This window comes from Budorcas taxicolor, chromosome 4 (genome assembly GCF_023091745.1).
Source record: "Budorcas taxicolor isolate Tak-1 chromosome 4, Takin1.1, whole genome shotgun sequence".
Lineage (NCBI taxonomy): Eukaryota > Metazoa > Chordata > Mammalia > Artiodactyla > Bovidae > Budorcas > Budorcas taxicolor.
In genome coordinates this window covers 65,520,597-65,541,426 of record NC_068913.1, presented here as the reverse complement: position 1 = coordinate 65,541,426, position 20,830 = coordinate 65,520,597, and the positions used below count along the sequence as shown (strand labels likewise).

General features: G+C 37.3%; 1 protein-coding gene and 1 non-coding gene across 2 annotated transcripts in view; both read left to right on the top strand.

Annotated features, from left to right (window-relative positions):
* Nucleotides 1-20,830, top strand: part of BBS9 (Bardet-Biedl syndrome 9) — a 469,654-nt gene that overhangs the window by 80,864 nt on the left and 367,960 nt on the right. The window lies entirely within an intron of this gene.
* LOC128047094 (small nucleolar RNA SNORD86) lies at nucleotides 17,776-17,862 on the top strand. Its single transcript, XR_008199286.1, has one exon. It is a non-coding gene; the product is annotated as a small nucleolar RNA SNORD86 (small nucleolar RNA).

Below are 20,830 nucleotides of genomic sequence, written 5' to 3'. Positions count from 1 at the left end.
ATTTTTTCCTCCTTTCTTGATGTTTCCTTAAATGGGTCTTATGTATATAAATGGGATGAGTGTGATATTTACTTTTTAATAGAAGTTTTGTGATCATTCACATTTGTATTTAAGAAATTCTAATATGATATACTTATTATTTTCCATCTGAGCTACCACAGAAGCAGGAATTATTTATGATAATGACTGTATTTATTGGGCATATTTTATGAGTGACTGTGCTAAATTCTTTGTATACAGTATCTCATTTAATTGTCAAAACAATCTTGTCAAGCCAGTGTGATTAAACTTCATCATACAGATGAGGAAACTAATGCTTATAAAATAAAATTTCTTACCTTAGTTTACACAGCTATTAAGTGCTAAGCTATTAAGAGCTGAGGTTTGGACCTTGGTGGATCTGACTTGGGACCAAGTTCTTAACTATTCTGTCTCTCTGCTGCATTTATGACTGTGATTGTAATAATAATTCAAAAGCCATAAACTCATTTTAAATTTTTAAAACCTTACAGTGCACATTTTAGTTAGGCTTAACTTTAGAGTACAGTGGCAAAATAATGTTATAGTGCCAAGTTTCACTGGCTTTCTATTCCATTAAAATATATCAGCAGGTTAGAATTAGGTTCTCCTCTTCTGCTCCTCTTTCCTCTTGTCACCCCCTCTCCTCTGTAACTTATTTGTTGAATAAATTGAATTGTTTGTCCTATTAATTCCCATAGTCTAGATTTTGCTCCATTCCCATGGTATCTTACTGATGTGTTCCTCTGTCCTTCAAATTTGTAAATTTATACTTAGATCTAGAAAATTTATTAAATTCAGGTTTGATTTTTTGGCAACCTCACAGCTGATGTTGTGTACTTCTTCTGTAAGGAGGTACATGATGCCAGGTTGTCGGTCTTTGTGTTATCAGTAGACATTGATGATCATTGTCTAGATCACTTTTTATTAGAGTTTCAAAATGGTTATTTTCTGATTTTGTCATTTCTTTATTATGTATTAATTGAAATACATCCAAAAGAATAGATCTTAAGATCATGGCATCTGGTCCCATCACTTCATGGGAAATAGATGGGGAAACAGTAGAAACAGTGTCAGACTTTATTTTTTTGGGTTCCAAAATCACTGCACATGGTGACTGCAGCCATGAAATTAAAAGACGCTTACTCCTTGGAAGAAAAGTTATGACCAACCTAGATAGTATATTCAAAAGCAGAGACATTACTTTGCCGACTAAGGTCCGTCTAGTCAAGGCTATGGTTTTTTCTGTGGTCATGTATGGATGTGAGAGTTGGACTGTGAAGAAGGCTGAGCGTCAAAAAATTGATGCGTTTGAACTGTGGTGTTGGAGAAGACTCTTGAGGGTCCCTTGGACTGCAAGGAGATCCAACCAGTCCATTCTGAAGGAGATCAACCCTGGGATTTCTTTGGAAGGAATGATGCTAAAGCTGAAACTCCAGTACTTTGGCCACCTCATGTGAAGAGTTGACTCATTGGAAAAGACTCTGATGCTGGGATAGATTGGGGGCAGGAGGAGAAGGGGACGACAGAGGATGAGATGGCTGGAGGGCATCACGGACTTGATGGACGTGGGTCTGGGTAAACTCTGGGAGTTGGTGATGGACAGGGAGGCCTGGCGTGCTGCGATTCATGGGGTCGCAAAGAGTCGGACACGACTGAGCGACTGAACTGAATTGAACTGAAGTAAGTTATAAACTATTTGGTTACCCAGAGATACTTTTCATATAGGAAAGGCAGGATGAGTGCTTGGTTTTCTCTTTGTTTTCTAAATATGGAGCTGGTTCCCTAGAATCCTCCAAAGATAATGAATTAGTCATTTTTGGTATTTGCATATTATTATGAACTCATGGATTTATATATTTGATGCATTTTAATTGATTGAAGTTATTTTTAATTAATACTAAAAATCTTACCATACCATTTTTGGTCAAGGGAACATTTTCAAGTTGGTGCACCTGAGCTCTTTTAACAGAACTTCAGTAGTGCCTGGCAGCTTTCTTGCTTTCTGTTATCAGATATTTCAGCCATATCTTGTATATTTCCCCTTCCAGAACTTGAATAAGTCATTTTTTTAAAAGGAGCACATTTCTTTTTTTTTTTTTGGTGGGAAATGGCATTTAAAGGTCATAATTTGGGTGCTAGTGTGCTCACTGCTCCTAGTTGATTATTGCTTCTGGTTTGTTTTGATGGTTAGAGCTGAACTGAAAATTTCAAAATGAACCTATAATATTCTTTAAAAATTATTTATATGCTTATTTATATTTATGTAGAAAATATTTACATAGGAAATATATAAAAATGTATACATATTTAAAAAGTATATTATAGATTCATACTGAAATTTTCAATTCATATTCAGAATTACAGGGTTTACTTATCCTTGTTCATCTTGTGTGTGTGTTCTGGAACACTTGTGGGAACACTGCCATACTCATTGGTTCTCAGACTTTTCTTCTTTCCCAAGATAACCAAAGCTGCAACACACAACCACAAGCTACAACACACTCCTCTTTGTGGCAGTGATTTTCATTCTCAATGGAAAAAAGAGATGGAGAACTTAGAAGTTTTCATTGGTGAGTGAGTGTCAGTGCAGTTTGAAACAACATCCTTACCTTCATTCCTTTGAGGATTGATACCCCAGAATTTGTCCTGGTAATGCTTCTCAGTTTTTTGTGATAACCTAAATGGAAAAAGAACTTAAAAAAGAATAGATAAATATATATGTATAACTGAATCACTTTACAGTACACCTGAAACTAAAACAACGTTGTTCATCAATTATACTCCAATATGAAATAAAAATTTAAAGAACTTAACCAATAATTAATAATCCTACAAGCAGAAAACAAAAAAAGGAAAAAATTTCCCCAGGAGGATTCTGGATATTAGCCTGGGAGGGCATTGTTTTCTTGTTTTAAATTTTTTTAAATTGATATATAGTTTATTTACAATGTTGTTTTAGTTTCAAGTATACAGCAAACTGAATTATTTCTACACATACTTATATTCACTCTTTTTTAGATTCTTTTCCCATATAGGTCATTACAGAGTATTGAGTAGAGTTCCCTGTGCTATATGGTAGATCCTTATTAGCTACCTGTTTATATATAGTTTTGTGTATACATCAGTTCATGGGAGATCACCTCTTTTGGAGGGCTGTGCTAGGTTGTCAGTGCTGCTGGGTTTCCTCTGGTTGCAGTGCGTGGGGGCACATCAAGCTGCGGTGCGTGCGAGCTCGAGGGCATGTGGGCTTCAGTAGTTGTGGCACAAGGGCTTAGTTGCTCTGCAGGATGTGACATCTTCCCAGACCAGGGATCAGACCCATGTCTCCTACATTGGCAGGCAGATTTTCAACCACTGAGCCACCAGGGACGTCCACAGGAAATAATTTTTAATGAATTTTTAACTGTTAGATGATATCAGCCTTAGGGTGTAAACAAATACACAGATCTGCTCTGTTAGACATTCTTGTACATTGTAGGTATATCTTGTAGGTCTTCTATTGATAAGTACTGCAAGAGTAGAGAAATCTCTTCTCTCATTTCCCATACTATGCAGAACAAAGTAGAGGGTGTAAGAGCCATACAAAAGATGTATTTATGTTATCAAGTGATTGAGTACTCAAAAAGTTAAACAATTAAACATAGACTTAATATATGATCCAGCAATTCCACTTCTGGGTGTATACCCAAAAGAAGTGAAAGCATGGACTCAAGCAGATATTTGTACACTCATGTTCATAGTTTCAACAGTTCGTGAACCGTGAACTTCCAGATGTTCAAGCTGGTTTTAGAAAAGGCAGAAGAACCAGGGACCAAATTGCCATCAGAAAAGCAAGAGAGCTCCAGAAAAACATCTACTTCTGCTTTATTGAGTATGCCAAAGCCTTTGACTGTGTGGATCACCACAAACTGTGGAAAATTCTTCAACAAATGGGAATACCAGACCACCTGACCTGCCTCCTGAAAAATCTGTAGGCAGGTTAGAAAGCAACAGTTAGAACTGGGCATGGAACAACAGACTGGTTCCAAATCAGGAAAGGAGTATGTCAAGCCTGTATATTGTCACCCTGCTTACTTAATTTATATGCAGAGTACATCATGAGAAATGCTAGGCTGCATGAAGCTCAAGCTGGAATCAAGAATTGCCAGGAGAAATATCAATAACCTCAGATATGCAGATGACACCATCCTTATGGCAAAAAGTGAAAAAGAAATAAAGAGCCTGTTGATGAAAGTGAAAGAGGAGAGTGAAAAAGCTGGCTTAAAATTCAATATTCAGAAAACTAGGATCATGGCATCTGGTCCCATTACTTCATGGCAAATAGATGGGAAAGCAGTGGAAACAGTGAGACTATTTTTTTGGGGCTTCCAAATCACTGAAGATGGTGACTGCAGCCATGGAATTAAAAGACACTTACTCCTTGGAAGAAAAGTTATGACCACCCTAGACAGCATATTAAAAAGCAGAGACATTACTTTGCCAACAGAGGTCCATGTGGTCAAAGCTATGGTTTTTCCAGTGGTCATATATGGATATGAGAGTTGGACTATAACGAAAGCTGAGCACCAAAGAATTGATGCTTTTGAACTGTGGTGTTGGAGAAGACTCTTGAGAGTCCCTTAGATTGCAAGGAGATCCAAACAGTCCATCCTAAAGGACATCAGTCCTGAATATTCATTGGAAGGACTGATGTTGAAGCTGAAACTCCAATACTTTGGCCACCTAATGCGAAGAACTGACTCATTGCAAAAGACCCTGATGCTGGGAAAGATTGAAAGCGGGAAGAGAAGGGGACTACAGAGGATGAGATGGTTGGATGGCATCACCGACTCAATGGATGTGAGTTTGAGTAAACTCCAGGAGTTGGTGATGGACAGGGAGGCCTGTCACGCTGCAGTCCATGGGTTGCAAAGAGTCAGACACGACTGAGCGACTGAACTGAATTGTTCATAGTAGCAATATTTACAGTAGGCTCCGGAAGGTGGGAGATGACAGTTGAATGGATAAACAAAATATGTTGGATACATATAACAGTATTATTCAGTCACAAAAAAGAGTGAAGTACTGATGTATGCTACAGCATGGCTGAATTTGGAGACATTATGCTGAGTGAAATAAACTAATCACAAAAGGACAAATATTCTGTGATTCCTTTTATCCGAGGTCCTAGAGTAGTGAGAGTCGTAGGAACAGAAAACAGAATGGTGAGTGCCAGGAGCTGGCAGAGCATGGACTCCAGCATGCCAGGCTTTCCTGTGCTTCACGATCTCCTGGGATTTTCTCAGATTCATGTCCATTGAGTCAGTGCTGCTATCTAACCGTCTCTTTCTCTGCCACCCTCTTCTCTTTTTGCCTTCAATCTTTCCCAGCATCAGTTCTTCCAATGAATGTTTAGGGTAGATTTCCTTTAGGACTGACTGGTTTGATCTTCTTGCTGTTCAAGGAACTCTCAAGAGTCTTCTCCAGCACTACAGTGCAAAAGCATCAATTCTTCAGTGCTCAGTCTTCATTATGGTACAACTCTCCCATCTATACATGACTACTGGGAAAACCATTCTTTGTCGATGAAGTGATATCTCTGCTTTTTAACATGCTGTCTAGGCTTGTCACAGATTTCCTTCCAAGGAGCAAGTGTTTTTTAATTTCATGGCTGCCGTCACCATCTGTGTGATTTTGGAGCTCAAGAAAATAAAGTCTGTCACTGTCACTGCTTCCACTTTTTCCCCTTCTATTTGCCATGAAGTGATGGGACTGGATGCCATGAGCTTAGTTTTTTGGATGTTGAGTTTTAAACCAGCTTTCTTATTCTCCTCTTCTGCTCTCATGAGGAGGGTCCTCTTCACTTTCTGCCATTAGAGTGGTATCACCTGCATACCTGAGGTTGTTAATATTTCTCCTTGCAAATTGATTCCAGCCTGTAATTCATCCAACCTGATATTTCACCTGTTGTACTCTGCGTATAAATTAAATAAGCAGGGTGACAATATATAGCCTTGTCTTAACTCCTTTCCTGATTTTGAAGCAGCCATTTGTTCCATATCTGGTTCTAACTGTTGCTTCTTGTCCTGCCTACCGGTTTTTTAGGAACAGGCAAGGTGGTCTGGTATTCCCATTTCTTTAAGAATTTTCCACTGTTTGTTGTGATCCACAGGTCAAAGGCTTTAGTGTAGTCAGTGAAGCAGAAGTAGACGTTCTTCTGGAATTCCCTTACTTTCTCTATGATCCAGTGAATGTTGGCAATTTTATCTCTGGTTCCTCTGCCTTTTCTAAACCCAGCTTGTACATCTGGAATTTCTCAGTTCGTGTACTGCTGAACTGGAAGGGAATGGGTAGTTAATGTTTAATGCATAGAGAGTTTCATTGGGAAAGATGAAAAAGTTCTACAGATAGGTTGTGATGACAACATAACACTGTGGATACCACAAAACTGTGCATTCAGAAACAGAATGGCCAATTTTACATTTATGTATGCGAGGGTGCCCAGTTGTGTCCAATTCTTTGTGACCCCATGCATTGTAGCTGGCCAGGCTCCTCGATGCATGGAATTTCCCAGGCAAGAATACTGGCGAGGGTTGCCGTGTCCTCCTCCAGGGGATCTCCCTGACCCAGGGATTGAACCTGCGTGTCTTGTGTCTCCTGCATTGGCCAGTGGATTCCTTACCACTGTGTAACCTTGGAAGCCCTCATTTATGTGTGTTTTACCACAATTAAAAAATACTTACAGCATAAAAAAAGTGAGATGAAATAAGTTTCAAGAGCAATAATACAGTATGTAGTTTGTTTAGAGTCCTTAAAGCCTTCAATCTTAATTTAGTTGAAGCAATTAAAAGTAAAATATTAGTTTGAAATAAAAATGTTATTAGCTGGATTTGATTATCTGAATTTAAAAAAACCTTCATTTCATTTATTCTAGATGAAATACTCGCAAAAGGAAGAGGGACAACTGTGGTGTATTTTTAAGTCTTGTTTTGAGTTTATACTTGGTTTTGGGTCAGGGGTATTTGAAGGCAGTGAGAACAGAGAATTAAAATTGTGAATGAAAGATAAGTTAGGCTTTATTTTTTTAACTATTTTAAATATGTAAGTAGTTTAGATGCTTGGAAAATTGGAATTAGTGTGTCCTTCAAAGTAAACAGGAATAAACTTTTTTGAATTAAAATTATTTGCCTTTAGGATTTTGACTTGTAATTTAAACATAAAAAGATTATTTTCTCCACGTCAGAGTTTCTTACCCTTGGCACTGTTGCCGTTGTGATCTGGATAATCCTTCATTGTAGAGACTGCTCTCTGCTATGGTAGGATGTTTAGCAGTAATCCCCTTAGATGCCAGTAGCACTGTCCCCTTCCCCAGTGTGACAACCAGTTGCAAGACAAAATAACCCTTGCTGCTCTCATTATAGTATTAATATTAACAAAGATTAAGGACTATATTTTAGGTATAACTTATCTAACTCTTTTTTTCTCCTATTATAACTATTAGGTCTTAATCAGAATTGAATATGTGTTCCTTTAATATATGTTCCATAAATTCATAAATTAGCCTATGTTATTTTTGGAGGGAATTACCAATGCCAAGCTTTCTGATTTATACTTCATACTCAAATATTTTAATTATTGCTTTAAAATTACTCCTGTTTTAAATAATAAAGGCCATATATAATTCCACAAAACTTGAAAATATACAGAAAATTATTGTAAAGAAAATTTAAATTACCTTTAATCTTAAAATTTATATATAAGCAGAAATATGAGCTTCTAAATCAAGTATTGATGAAAATGTAGTGTGATTTTGGTGAACATTTGGAGATACTAGATTAAAATAGAATCCTCTCTTTTGGGGTTAAAAATGTCAAACAATGACTATAAGCAATTCTTGATTTTTTTAAAGAAATAAGGGTACTAGAGCTCACCAATATGTTCACTTACATTAATTTTGACTGTTGTACAAATAACTGTGGTAGCATGTATGATGCTGTTTGTGAGATTACAAAAGGTTTAATTTATGAACAGATTATCCATTTGAGAGATTAACAGTAATTTTCTCATATGTGTGTAAAGTACCTTCTTATAGAACACTATAAACCTTTCAACTGTTTGGATATAATATATTGCCTAGATGTATATGTTTATAAATGTGTGTATATATCTCTATATATTTGTATCTGTTTCTAATTTTATAAACAATAAAATTTAGGTTTGAACAGAAGCCATAGGCTTTGCTATATAATTGAAAAAACCTGTGTTTCCATATAGGCAAGGCTACAGAAAATAGTAACTCTCAAACAATTCATCTGTTTAGAAAATGCTTTCAGAACGTTACATGTTAAATTCATAATTCTATTACAGTTATTGGATTTTGTAATGAGAAGCATTTGTTCATTGACTTAAACTTTTAACAGAATTTAACAATTAGAAATTTTCCAGAATGATGCATACTGTGTGTATTGGAGAAATAGAGGAGATGGAGAAATGAGACATTGTCTGGAAAACTGAAATAATCTTATAGGTGAACTCTGAGTCTTGGCATTGATCGTTTAGCTGGCTATTTTGATGCTGAACTGTTAATGTACTTTTGTTTGCGTTATTTTCTTTAAAATAATGCCATAGCAATTTTGGGCGTCCCTGGTGGCCCAGATGGTAAAGAATCTGCCTGCAAGGCAGGAGACCTGGGTTCGAAAGATCCCCTGGAGGAGGGCATGGCAACCCACTCCAGTATTCTTTCCTGGAGAATCCCTATGGACAGAGGAGCCTGGTGGGCTACAGTCCATGGAGTCGCAAAGAGTCAGACACGACTGAGCAACTTTCACACATAGCTATTTTGACTGATTTCAAGTAGTTAATAAAGTGTTACCAAGTTGCAAATACATTTTTATAAATTACAAATAATCTGTTCAGGATCTTAATTTGTTTTATCTAGAAGAGGGGAAGTTTTCATTCTTCACTTTTTGCTTTCTCATTTTGGAGTCATTAGAGATTTATTGGCTAGTGGTTTATTTTACATGATATTGAACTTCCTATAGCTGATTCATGTTGTTGCGCAGCAGAAACGAATACAACATCGTAAGGTAGTTATCTCCCAACTGAAAAATAAATAAATTGAAAAAAGAATCACCTGGAGATTTGAATACTGATTGCAGGGTCTATTCCAGACCTGTGAAGTCTAATTGGGCAGAAAGGGGCAGGGAGGAAATTTGAAACTGACAAAGTTTGTATCCTAGCTTTACTACTTATTATCTGAGTAACTTTAAACAGGTTACTTAACCTCTCTGTGCCTTCGTCTGTGAAGGGTTGGTAATCGTATCTCATATAAGGTTGCTATAAACTTAACAACTTAACAAACATCACCTGTGGTGACGATGATATAATTATCAAGGGCCAATCTGTTGACCTTAGTTTGGCAACTGCTGATATAATGAACTACTTCTTCCTCTGTTTAAGTTTCAGATGTTGTGATCCTAAACTTCTTGTGTTGACAATATGACATATTGGTGTCTGTGTGTGCTCAGTTGTGTCTGACTCTTTGTGACCGCATGGGCCCCAAGAATACTGGAGTGGGTTGCTATTTCCTTCTCCAGGGGATCTTTCTGATCCAGGGATTGAACCTGCATCTCTTTTGTCTCCTGCATTAGCAGACAGATTTGTAAGTCTTATTTGTGTTAAATTGTGTCCTTCAAGGAGGAGGAGCTAAGTAAACAGATTTTTTGATGAAACTTATTTCATCCAAAGAAAGGAACAGCATTGTGTTTCATACATTAATTTATGTTTTTTTTAAACCAAATCTTTTTTTTTTTAATGAAAGCTACTGTATTGTATAACTGGCATCCCAAAATATGAAGCCAGTAAAAAACTATTAAAATATCTTAAATGGAGAGTGCATTTGATTTAAGAGGGAAAAAATAAGACAATTGCAGATGTTGTTTCTTTTTCTTGTGTTAAAGAAATCTTCTAATAAGGGCTATTAACTTTGAAATCTCTATTGTCTTTCCAAAGGCTAAGAAAAACATTTTTTTAACTGGTACTGTGTCAGTTTCCATCACATGTTTCCATTTAATTCTTGAGACAACCTGCAAAATATCAGTAAATATTATTTCCTTTCTAATGGAAGTATTTCTTTCTAAATAAGGAAATGGACAGAGTCAGAATTCTGTAGTTATGTATATTTGTTTATATATCATATATAGGTATATATGTATATACATACATATATACACTTATATACATGCGTGCTAAGTCACTTGCAGTCATGTCCCATGGACTGCAGCCTGCCCTGCTCCTCTGTTCATGGGAAAATGTGGGCAAGAATACTGGAGTGGATTGCCCTGTCCTTCTCCAGGGGATCTTCCTGACCCAGGGATTGATCCTGCGTCTCTTACATCTCCTGTGTTGGCAGGTGGGTTCTTTACCGCTAGTGCCACTTGGGAAGCCCATACTTATATATACATAAATATATATATGTACATATATAAAAAGATTTGAAAATTTTAAGATTTAAATATCATAATAGTGATTTCAAGGGAATAGAGAAAAATAGTTTTTGGGAAATACTGATGTTTTTCCATATTCTTTGTACCAGATGAATTATTTTTTGAATGGACAATAATAGAAGTCATAATTTTATTATGGAATCTCATTTTTTTCCTCCTTGACTTTGTCACTGTTGATATATTTTGGTCTTGAATTTGACATGTAACAAGTATATTTTAATATCTTGTTAGAGAAGTACCATCAAGTATGGAGTTTTATCTGTTGTCTCAGAACATGGATCCAAAGAAGAGTATGTTTTACTTTTTTGGGAAAGAGAATTTTGCATTTGGCAGAATTGGATAGTTCAAGTGGCCCCACTTAAACTCTTCTGCATGAGAATAGATATTTTTTTCTATCCTCCTTTCTTCTTTCTTTAAGAAGGATTCAGATTTGAGGTCTTTTGAAAATCCACTTGAGGTAGGTCATGAAGGACTTGCCTTTTTATTCAGCAGGAGGTGGCAATCTTAGCACATTTACTTCTAATTAAAGCCAGAACCCAGTGTTTCACTAGGGGATTTATTATTACTTTTAAGCAATAAGTATTTTGAACTTGGAAGTGGAGTTTTCTCTTATAAACCTTGGAGTGCATTTGGGCCTGAGGATTTAAAAAAGCTGTTGATTGCCACTGTGCATTAAAAAGGTTAAAAGTCATCATTTTAACAGTTAATTTTGTGGCATTCTCTTTCATTATAATGCTTATTTTATGGATTTTATAAAGGTGTATTAAAATGCAGCAGCTTCTGTTGGAATGATATTAAATCAAGTTCTTGGTTTCACTGGCAACTTTTTTGTCCTTTACAAAATTGATTGGACTTTTAAAGTTATACACATAACTGAAGATGGAAATATTTGTGCATTGGTATATGTATACAAAGTAACTCAGACTGTGTGTGCATATACAGGAAGTGAAATAGAAAAGTGGAGGTGGTTACTTGGGTAATTCAGATTCCTAACCAACTTTATTGGAAATACTTGGCTATTTTCTCTTTTTATATAAACAGTTTCTTTTACTTTTCACTGTACTTTGTGCGACTAGAAACTGTATGAACAATTATTTATTATTGAACTTTGGATATATAGCTCTTTTTTGTGAGTAATGAAATGGCTTTAAGGAATATTTTTCTATATTACTCTACTGCTATTTAATTGTTTATACATTAAAAAATTACATGAAGAAAATACAATTATACAATGGGTTATTATTAAATTTGATGACTAATTGTAACTATTGACCTTTGTATATTCTTTTATATACACATGTGTACTTTAAACACCTGGAGGAGGGCACAGCAACCCACTCCGGTATTCTTGCCTGGGGAATCTCGTGGACAGAGGAGACTGGCAGGCTGCAAACCACAGGGTCAATGCAGAGTTGGACACAACCGAAGCAACTTAGCACATATGCACACAAGTACTTTAAACAAAATTGGTAACACAGTCATTCCTGACCATTTTGCCCTATAAATTGTGACTACATGACAGTGCATATGATGTCATATTCATTGACATGTCTTTACGTGTCAATGAATGTAAATCTACTTCATCATTTTTAATGGCATAGAATTTGTGTTCTATGCATACATATAAGTTGACTGTTGAACAACATGAGTTTGAACTATGTGGGTCCACTTAGATATTTTTTTTTCAATGAATACATACTGTAGTACCACATGATTCTTGATTGGTTAAATCAATCAATAGTAGCAGCTCTATTCTCCATTATAAGATCAACAAATAAAACTGTACTCCTAAGTGTAATAAAATAAAAATAATAAAATACATGCCATAGTCAGTCCAATGGAATGGTCACCTGTGAGCTTTACTCTGAGCCTGGAAATCAAAGTAGAGTGAGCCGATGCAAAAAGAGTTTAGACTCTGTGGAGGGTCAGTGCCCCAACTCCTGTTATGTCCAAGGGTCAACTGTACATCATAATTAATTTCAATTATTATATACACTCATTAATGCTTTTAATACTTTTCTTTTTATAAATTATTGAATGTATTTGTCATTCTTTATATGTTTGTTAAAAACATAAAACAAACACATCTTTATTTTTTAAAAAAGAATAAAAATGGAAAGCCCCTCTTTTAGAAATTTCCTTGCTGCCTATGAAATTTCATTCTTCTCTAGATAAATAGCTTGATGAACAACCTTGCACTTGTATACATTATTCAATGCTTTTATAAACATCTGTTTTATTTTATGTCAATGAATTACTATATATTCATCTATAATGTGCTTCTTACATTTACATGGATATCTTTTCATGTCCAAATGTATAGACCTACCTTGTTCTTGTATGGGCTTCCTAGAATTCTGTCTATGGATATTTCATAATTTATTTAGCTGTGGAGATTGCTTCCAAAGTATACTATTGTGGACAATATCTTTTGCATTGGCTCACTCTGCTTTGATATACAGGCTCAGATTAAAGCTCACAGGTGACTATTCCACTGGACTGACTATGGCATGTATTTTATTATTTTTATTTTATTACACTTAGGAGTGCAGTTGTATTTGTTGATCTTATAATGGAGAATAGAGCTGCTACTGCTGCTGCTAAGTTGGTTCAGTCGTGTCCGACTCTGTGTGATCCCATAGACGGCAGCCCACCAGGCTCCCCCATCCCTGGGATTCTCCAGGCAAGAATACTGAAGTGGTTTGCCATTTCTTTCTCCAATGCATGAAAGTGAAAAGTGAAAGTGAAGTTGCTCAGTCATGTCCGACTCTTCGCGACCCCATGGACTGCAGCCTACCAGGCTCTTCCGTCCATGGGATTTTCCAGGCAAGAGTACTGGAGTGGGGTGCCATTGCCTTCTTCAGGAGAATAGAGGCAGTTGGCTAAAAATTCTAGAAAATTTGCAGTTTCCTCATTTTATAGTTGGTAGAAACAGAGCTTCTCTTGAGGTTGTATTAATTACTTTATGAGGACATGAATGCATGTTCGCTCTGTTCTCTCCTCACTTTTCTTCCCCTCTCTGTTGTTTTTAAGGGTAGAGAAATATTTCATGTACAGAGGGCATTCTTTTCTTTCATGAAATAAGAATAGCCTATTTTGGAGTAGCTGCTGTTCGTCTGCTTCTAGAAAGAAGAACATAAATCAGCAACTTTAAAATTTAGGTCATTATTTTACTGAAAGTTTTCTAACATATTTGCTTTCTTGCCAAGTTTCAATTTATGTATTTGGTAATGTGATTTTTAAAAATCACATTGCTTGAAGTTTTATCTTTAAACCCCATGGCAGAGCCGATCATTGGTGGGGCCTGAACTTCAGGAATGGTGGGAAATTTGATGGATACCTGTCCCTTCCATTGAAAGAATTTTTTTGTTTTAAATAACATGTTCATTTTGGAAACTTAGGATGAAGTTTTATGAGATGAGAAATAAAATAATCTCTAGTTGACACTAAGAACTAGCTAATCATTATGACTATTCTAGTGTATTTTTGGTGTCTTTTTATTTTGCATTTTAATGCTGTAAAGTCAGATTCATATTGTATTTACTCTTTTAAGGTCTTTTTTCCTCACTTAACAATATCACAAACGTTTATAAAATCAACAAATATTCTACTGCAATATAATTCTAAATGATTATAGAGAATTCTATGCTTTACCACTGTTAGTGGAATTATTGCTAATATTTTGCTTTGAAGAATACTATGGTCATTGTAAAACTTGTATGGAACCACGGAAGACTCCAAGTAGTCAAAGCAATCTTGAGAAAAAATGAAAGAAGCTGGAGGAATTGTACTTCCTGATTTTAAATTATATTAAAGACCTATAGTAATCAAAACAATATGGTATTCTGTAGATCAATGAAACAGAATAGAAAGCTGAAAAATTAATTCATGAATTGATTTATGACAAACGAATGAAGTATATGCAGGGGGGAAAGGATAATCTCTTCAGTAATAGTGCTGGAAAAACTGGATTGACACATACAAAAGAATGAAGCTGAAACCCTTACACTATACACAAATCAACTCCAAATGGATGAAAGACTTAAATGTAAGACCTGAAACCATAAAACCCCTAGAAGAAAATGTGGAAAGTAAGCTTTGACATTGATCATAGCAATGATTTTTTTTTTTTTTGGTTTGACACCAAAAGCAAAGGCAACAAAGGGAAAATAAACACATGGCATATAGCAGTGTATAAGTTTAAGGTTTACAGTGTCAGTATTCTCATTGACTTACATATACTGTTGAATGATTACCACAGCAAGTTTAGTTAACACCCCATCATCTAATACAAAATAAGAAGGAAAAATATTTTTTTCTTTGTGATGAAAACTCTTAGAATCTGCTCTCTGGACAAACTTTCAACTATTATGTCAATAAAACTGAAGAGAATGAAAAGAGAACATTTTTTAGCACCACAAAAAGTTAGAGAGAAATAGAAATACTGAAAGTTTTATAGTCACAGAAAAGTTGTGCTGTGCTTGGTTGCTCAGTCGTGTCCGCCTCTTTGTGACCCCTACAGACTGTAGCCTGCCAGGCATCTCTGTCCGTGGTGTTCTCCAGGCAAGAATACTAGAGTGGGTTGCCATGCCCTCCTCCAGCAGATCTTCTCAACCCACGGACCAACCCAGGTCTCCTGCATTGCAGGAGGATTATTCCCATCTGAGCCACCAGGAAAGCCCATGAATACTTGAGTGGGTAGTCTGTCCCTTCTTCAGGGGATCTTCCTGACCCAGGAATTGAATCAGGGTCTCCTGCATTGCAAGTGAATTCTTTATCAGCTGAGGTACCTGATGATCAAAATTGAGTAGCAGGGAGTTGCTGCTGCTGCTGCTGCCAAGTTGCTTCAGTCGTGTCCGACTCTGTGCTACCCCAGAGACGGCAGCCCACCAGGCTCCCCCGTCCCTGGGATTCTCCAGGCAAGAACACTGGAGTGGGTTGCCACTTCCTTCTCCAATGCATGAAAGTGAAAAGTGAAAGTGAAGTCGCTCAGTCGTGTCCGACTCTGCGCGACCCCATGGACTGCAGCCACCAGGCTTCTCCGTCCATGGGATTTTCCAGACAAGAGTACTGGAGTGGGGTGCCATTGCCTTCTCCGTATTTCTATTATATTTTTGGATAAATTCTTTGGAAAGAAAAGTGAGTGGGGACAAGGGGGACCTTTTCTTTGTAGCATTATGATTATAACAAAAATGTATTCATGTGATTACTTCCAAATTTTAAAATAAATAATCCCTGCTGGAAAAAGCCTCAATCCCCCCCAAAGTGGGATTACATAAAACTAAAAAGCTTCTGTACAGCAAGGGAAACCATTAACCAAATGAAAAGGCAAACTGTGGAATGGGAGGAAGTATTTGTGAATCATATATCTGATAAAGAATTAATATCCAAAATATGTAAAGACTCATGCAACTTAATAGAAAAAGCAAACAATCTAATTTTAAAATGATTGGCATTTTTAAATGATTGGCATCCCCTGGAGTTGCCCCACTCCAGTGTTCTTGCCTGGAGAATCCAAGGGACGGGGGAGCCTGGTGGGCTGCCGTCTATGGAGTTGCACAGAGTCAGACACGACTGAAGCGACTTAGCAGCAGCAGCAGCAGGAGTTGCCATTTCCCACTCCAGGGGATGGAGGGAAATCCTGCCGTTTGTGACATCGTGGATGGATGTTGAGGGCATTATGCTAGGTGAAATAAGCCAAAGATAAACGCTGCATTCACTTATTTGGAATCTAAAAAAAAAAGATTTAACTCATGGAAACAGAAATTCTGACAGTCACAGAGGTTCAAATACTGGTAATTATGACCATTGTATTTTTAAAATTATCTTATTTTACTTTATTGATGTGTGTGTGCACGTGTGTGTTAAGTCACTCAGTTATGTCCAACTCTGCGATCCCATGGACTGTAGCCCACCAGACTCCTCTGTCCATGGAATTCTCCAGGTAAGAATGCTGGAGTGGATTGCCATTCCCTTCTCCAGGGAATCTTTCCATCCAAGGGATCAAACCGGGATCTCCTGTATTGCAAGCAGATTTTTTACCATCTGAGCTACCAGGGAACCCCTTAAAGGTATAATTGACATATAAAATTGTAAGATATTTAAAGCGCACATCATGGTGATTTGATATAGTACACATAGTTTAAAGATTCTCTTCATTTAAAACACATCCATTCATGATACAGGGTGCTCGGGGCTGGTGCACTGGGATGACCCAGAGGGATGGTATGGGGAGGGAGGTGGGAAGGGGGTTCAGGATAGGGAACACATGTACACCTGTGGCGAATTCATGCTGATGTATGGCAAAACCAATACAATATTGTAAAGTAAAAAAAAAAAAGTAATTAGCCTCCAATTAAATAAATTTATATTAAAAAATAAATAAAACACGTCCATCAACTCACTTTTTTTTTTATTTTTTGGTGAGAATATCTAAATTCTATTCTCTTAACAAATTTTAATTATACAGTATTGTGCTATACAGTGCTATCACCTGCATGTTTTACATTAGATCCTCAGGCCTTATTCATTTCATAGTTGAAAATTTGGACCCTTTTACCAACCTCTCTCTGTATCCTCTAGCCCCAGTCCCTGGCAGCTACTTTTCTACTAAAACCCTAAGACTTTGGGAAATAGATGGGGAAACAGTGGAAACAGTGTCAGACTTTATTTTTGGGGGCTCCAAAATCATTGCAGATGGTCATTGCAGCCATGAAATTAAAAGACGCTTACTCCTTGGAAGAAAAGTTATGACCAACCTAGATAGCATATTCAAAAGCAGAGACACTACTTTGCTGACTAAGGTCCGTCTAGTCAAGGCTATGGTTTTTCCTGTGGTCATGTATGGATGTGAGAGTTGGACTGTGAAGAAGGCTGAGTGTTGAAGAATTGATGCTTTTGAACTGTGGTGTTGGAGAAGACTCTTGAGAGTCCCTTGGACTGCAAGGAGATCGAACCAATCCATTCTGAAGGAGATCAGCCCTGGGATTTCTTTGGAAGGAATGATGCTAAAGCTGAAACTCCAGTACTTTGGCCACCTCATGTGAAGAGTTGACTCATTGGAAAAGACTTTGATGCTGGGAGGGATTGGGGGCAGGAGGAGAAGGGGACGACCGAGGATGAGATGGCTGGATGGCATCACTGACTCGATGGACATGAGTCTGAGTGAACTCCGGGAGTTGGTGATGGACAGGGAGGCCTGGCGTGCTGCGATTCATGGGGTCGCAAAGAGTCGGACACGACTGAGTGACTGAACTGAACTGAACTGATGGGTTTAATAGTGATGGTTGACTAGGGCTCCCTGAGTTCTACAGGCCTCTGTTATGGGGGTGATGGCCAGTCCTGGTGCTGAGAGGTTCCTTGGGCCCAGCAAAGGGACCACATTTCCCAAGCTCTCAAGACAAGGACTAACACCCCAAAATATGGACTGATTTTATTTTACTCTACCTTCATTGGCCCAGCAGCTGCAAAGAACAAAGGCACTATCTCCTGATACCTGGCAAACAAATGCAGTATTGCCTCATGAATTGATTGTTTCTCTGAGGCAATTTGTATTTGGGAAGAAGCTTTTAGAATAAATTGAGGGGCAGCTACCTTTGTATGAGATTGGAGAGATTTCACGAAAGAATTTGGATGTCATGAAGGAGGCAGTGGTTCACAGGAAGTGGTTGCTGGGATTACTAGGAAGCTGGTGAAACAGGAGCAGAAATGCTTGAAGAAGGAAAAGAAACACCTGGCTGCAGTTTTCCTGATATCTGCAGAGAACAGCAGTAGTTTTTCAAAGGGATGTGAAGAAACAAGTGGAAGATCCGTGAAGAAGAAGAGGCGAAAGCCCCAGGAAGCTCCTCAGGAGAATGGCATAGAAGACCCATCTCTCTCCTTCTCCAAACCATAGAAAAAGAGATCTTTTTCCCAAGGAGGAACTGGTGATCTTGAAGAGATCTTGAAGCGAGAGCTGGCAGTGGAAGTCTTCTCATGATTAGAAAACCTTTGCTCAAAGATGAGCGAACTGGTTAGTGACCCTTAAGAGTAAGGAGACAAGAGTGTCTCCAAGAAATAGAGGAAATTCTCTTCCAAATAGAAGCCACTCAGCAGTGGACCTGAAGAGACAGCTGCCAGGACCTGAAGAGCAGTGGCTCCAAGAAAAAGAAAGCTCTAAAAGCCAGCCCAGGAAAATCAGAACGGACATTTCCCCAGGGGGACATGAATTGCAGAGTTATTTCCTAATCCATCCCCTATAGCCCAGTAAAAACAAAAAACAAATGAAAAAACCCTAAGGCTAGACACTTGAGACCAAAAGCTTTTGATACACATTGTAAATTGTTTTATGTTGAGAGAGATGGCCCAAATGTACCATTTTCTCTGCTATGTGTAATATCTGTGCCAGTGTCAGATATTGTCATTTTTAAAAAAAGTTCAAGATCTCCATTTAATGGGCTAAAGTGATGTGTGATATTTTCTTAATTTAAAAATAGTAGCAAAAAAATATTCATTGGGCAGTTGCTACGTGCTCCCACCTAAAACTATGCTAAGGATTTAACCTTAACTTTCTCTTTTAATTCTCAAAACAACCCTGTAAATTAGGTCATTATTTTCGTTTCAGGCACAAGAAAATTTAGGCTTGATAAGATTAAGCAGTTTGCCCAAGGTTGTGTCTTGTGAATGATGGATTTTTAACTTTGTTCGTTTACTTAATGGTACAAATACTTTAGTTTTTTTCTGATGTTAAATGTTTTGATCTTTTTGTTATGGCTTCTGATCTTTGTATCTTTCTAATGAAGATCTTACACTGTGATTCTAAAATATTCTCACATGTTTTCTTAATTTTCTGGAATTTGTTTTTAGATATTATAGGTAGTAGGGCTCTAATTTAATTTTTTCCCCAAATGTGTATCCTGTTGTCCAAGTGCCATTTATGAATATTTGAAATGCTGACTTTCTTATATGTGCATTACCCATTTAGTCATTTATTTGCTATTAGACTCTATTCCTTTCCCTTGATTTGTGTCCATAAATAGTGTGTCTATAAAGAATGCCAATTATTTATTTGTCCATAGTGTATCTATAAAAAATACAAATACTGTCTTAAAAATTAATGTAAAGTATGTTTTGATATGTGGGAGGAGTAATCATTCTTTATTGGTCTTGTTTTTAAATATTTATAAGTTATTCTTGTTTTTTTTTTTTTCACTTTCCTTTCAGGCTTGAAAAATAGTTTATTGAGTTCCATGAAAAAAATCATGCTGGAATTTTGTCCGGCATTGCATCACATCTATAGATTATTTTAATGCATAACTGACATGTTTATATGTTGATTCTTTCCACCCAGGAATATAATATGTCTTATTATTCATTTAGCTGTCCTTTTATGTTTCTTAGTAAAAATTTTAGTTTTATCTGTGTTGATTGTTTACTTGTTGGTTATATCTTCCCTGCCTCTTTTCTTCCCTCCCTCCATCCTTCCTTAACTTCCTTTCCTTTCACTTATGTGCCAAGCACTGTAGCAACAATATGGTGATAAGTATAGAGGTCTGTGTGGGCTTCACTGCTGACTCAGTGGTAAAGGGAGAAGGCAATGGCACCCCACTCCAGTACTCTCGCCTGGAAAATCCCATGGGCAAAGGAGCCTGGTGGGCTACGGTCATGTGGTCTCGAAGAATTGGACACGACTGAGTGACTTCACTTTCACTTTTCACTTTCATGCATTGGAGAAGGAAGTGGCAACCCACTCCAGTGTTCTTGCCTGGAGAATCCCAGGGACGGGGGAGCCTGGTGGGCTGCCGTCTCTGGGGTCGCACAGAGCCGGACATGACTGAAGCGACTTAGCAGCAGCAGCAGCAGTGGTAAAGAATCTACTTGCCAGTGCAGGAGGTGTGGATTTGATTCCTGGTCTGAGAAGATCCCCTGGAGAAGGAAATGGCAACCCACCCCAGTATTCTTGCCTGGAAAACCCCATGGACAGAGGAGCCTAGTGGGCTACAGTCCATAGGGGTCACAAAGAGTTGAACACAATTTAGCAGCTGAACAACAACAACAATAGAGGTCTGTGACCTCATTAAGTTTGGAGAGGGAGACATATATTAAGTTGATAATCATAGAAGCAGGTATAAAAGCACAAGTGCTATGAAGGAAAAGATGTCATGATGATGAAGATATATTTTAGGTGTATATTGTTTAGTTCGGCCTTACTTAATTTGGCCTTCCTAAGGAAGTTAAGCTCTGAAAGTTGAGTTAGAGTTAGTGTGTTAGGAATTTAATTGCCTTGGTTATTGTGAATGGAATCTTTGTAATAATATTATTATTATTTATTTTGGAGAAGATGGGAG